This window comes from Seriola lalandi, unplaced genomic scaffold, assembly GCF_002814215.2.
Source record: "Seriola lalandi dorsalis isolate HSWRI2012SDOR001 ecotype SW California unplaced genomic scaffold, Sedor1 jcf7180002054606, whole genome shotgun sequence".
Lineage (NCBI taxonomy): Eukaryota > Metazoa > Chordata > Actinopteri > Carangiformes > Carangidae > Seriola > Seriola lalandi.
The window spans coordinates 1350340-1353357 of NW_019525159.1; positions in this window are offsets into that span (position 1 = coordinate 1350340).

Below are 3018 nucleotides of genomic sequence, written 5' to 3' on the forward strand. Positions count from 1 at the left end.
TGTGTATGTGAAGTGTGAATATATTCGAAGCATGTGCAGCGAGAGTAGCTCCAGGCAAGATAGCGAAATAGGGAACGGGTGACTAATGAGAACTTGTTTTACCACTGTTGCCTTGACTCTCTGGGTGTAGTGCTTAATCGTGACTCCGCATCGTGTCTGTCGTTTAACCAAGGGACCCCGTCTTCACATTGAAAGGCTTCATGCGGGTCTTGGAGAAGGATGGCGGAGATCTAGGAATCTGTTGTTGTCCTTGATACAGCATAGTCCACGATTATTGATCCAAGGAAAACCACTCAATCATGACTGTGTGCCTTCTGCAGAGCCAGCAAAAAAAAAAAATCCCGCACCTGATAATGCAGAGCCCTCAGGAGTAGCCCCCTTCAGGTTTTCAAAAACAAACAGGCAAAGAAATCACACACAGAGAGAAAAACATGTGCACGTGTGCAAGCATTTATACTGATAAAAATTTCTACACCCACACCTCCATTCAAGCCTCCAGCACAGTAATGTTTATATGAGCTGGGCCACTGTTTGCAACACAGACATACTGGATGTAAACCAGCGTGAATGCTTTTGTCAGTCTATATGTGTTGGTCCTGTTTTAGACTGGTGACTTGTCCAGGCCTGTCCAATACATCAAGACATAAGCTCAGACCCTCTCAATCCTCCATCTGGTGCAGGAGATGAATGTTTGGTTGTGTGAAGAGACATTTATCCTTTGACTGTATAGTTAAGAAAATGTGATTAAGAAATGCTAAGATGGTGCAAAGGAAAAATTTAAAAAGATGTTAATTATTAATGTTAATTAAAGTTTTAATTAAGGTTTTTTGGCCAGAGTTGCAATCGCGTAGGAAGAAATACACAGTTTGCTTCAATTACTTTTACTGATGACTAATTGTGTGTGTGCAACCAAGTTAAAAATAACTAAGTCAAAGTTCTAAGTCTATGTAGTGGAAGAAAGAGTGTGAAGCAAAAGGACAAGACAGGCAATGAAGTGAAACACAGAATTGCATGAAAGTACAAAGAGGGATTCTGATTGCAGAACTGTAGAACTTAAATAATCAACTCCAAGTTGATGAAGGCAGGAAGAGCGTGGACATTACAGGTTTAGCGACGGAACCTGAGGGTCTGCACAGAGTACCACCTAATGGAAAGTTTGAGATGAGGAGCAAGGTAGAGGAGAGTGAGCCTGACCTGTGACATCAGCAAGAACAGGCTAGTAGGCTATTTGTTCCACCCAGCACAACGATGAAAGCTTTCATCTGCATCATAGAGATTTTCTTCATCATGCACAGGGCCTCTATTTTTATTTTTTTTTCAATCGTTTTTTTTTCAGTTACAGACAGGTACGTTAAGGTCTGTCATAAGCAAAAGCAAAAAGTGCAAGAGGCAGTTCTGTTATATCTAACTAGGTGCCTGATGTCACATTTTGATTTGCTACGATCAACAGCAGGAGTGCAATCTGAACCATATTTAGTTACATTTGCGTCTACAAGTGAACATATGGAGAGAGCCCTTTCATCACCCCTGAATTAATTCACCTGATGGACTGACACGAGCAGAATTTTGATAACACGAGTAACAAACAGTCAGAGCTGTGTCCTTTACAGCCGCGGAGCAAAAGTGGATAAGGCAGTGAAGACATATAATGACAAAAAATATGCATGAGTGTTGTATTTTAATCAACTCAACCAGGAGCGCAGCCAAGAAGTTGTTTGCTGACTGCAAGACAAAAATAAGGTCTTACTATTGATCAGTCTCACTGGTGAGCGAGACCTTGAGATACTTAAATTCCTCATGTGGGGCAACAACTCGCTCCCAGGGCAGTGAGTTGGGGGGAAGCCACCATTTTCTGGCTGAGGACTTTTGGCCTCAGCCTTGACACCACTGAGCATAATCCACCCGAAGAAGGAAGTGAGAGGACATTCGACTTAGTGCCAAGAATGTGCACATGACTTAACAGGACAGAATAATAAAAACAATAAATCACTCTTCTTTTGTCCAAACAGCAGACCAAGGCAAAAAAAAAAAAAAAAAAGATAGTCAACTTGCAACAATATGAAACAGAGAAAATCCGCAAATTCTCTCACCTGGGGACAACAGAAACCTGAGGACCTGTTTGGCATTTTGGCTTGAACAAATGAGTTAAACGATTAATTAATTCATCCAAATTTTTTTGTCCATTCATTTTCTGTCTACTGGCTATCTGATTAATTGACTAATCCCTTTGAACGCTAACTGAATCCAATGACTGCTAATCGTTTCAGCATTAGTTGAATCCATCTTTCCATGTTCTTCCTTCCCTCACTTTGGTTTCTTTCATTTCCTTTGCAAAAACCAAACTCTATAGGACACAATCAGGGACAACTGCCATTGTCACTCTCATCACTAGCACGTAAGCCCTTGTCCGACCCCAAGGACGAGTGCACTCAATAACTGTCCCTGTCCAGACGCGGTAAGCCTGTGCCACAATCCCTTAAAACCCTGAACTCTGACATGCTTCAATGAGGTACATGAAGCCTCCTCCTTTGGGAGATTAAATTGAAACTCTTTCCCACTAAACTCCTGATTAATTGGAATTTTTTTTTTTTTTTTTTTTTCTTCTAACTCGGCTAATCTGCACTGTTGTGCATTGTCCTCAAGCAGTGGTAAGTGATAACATCAGGGCACACTGGTGAGACGTGACAATGCAGATCAGGACTTCTATGCAGAGAGATGATATGATGACAAAGGCCTTGCATGTTTCTCAAGAAACCACTCTCACTTCATTTGTCACATTAAAGACTAATCAGAGAGCTGGAAATGCAATTTTTGTCGCTGCCGTGCACCAAGGTCCGAACCCTTGATGCTTATTTCATTTCAGCCACTACTTTTATTTATTTATGAACTCAAGATAAATGTGTCTACTCAGTCTCTTTTGCAAGCCGATTATCTGTTATTTCCTCCTATCTGCTGCCTGTGTCCCACATACAGTTCTGTATTTACCCTTCAACATTTCTTTACTTTGTGTTGAGTCTC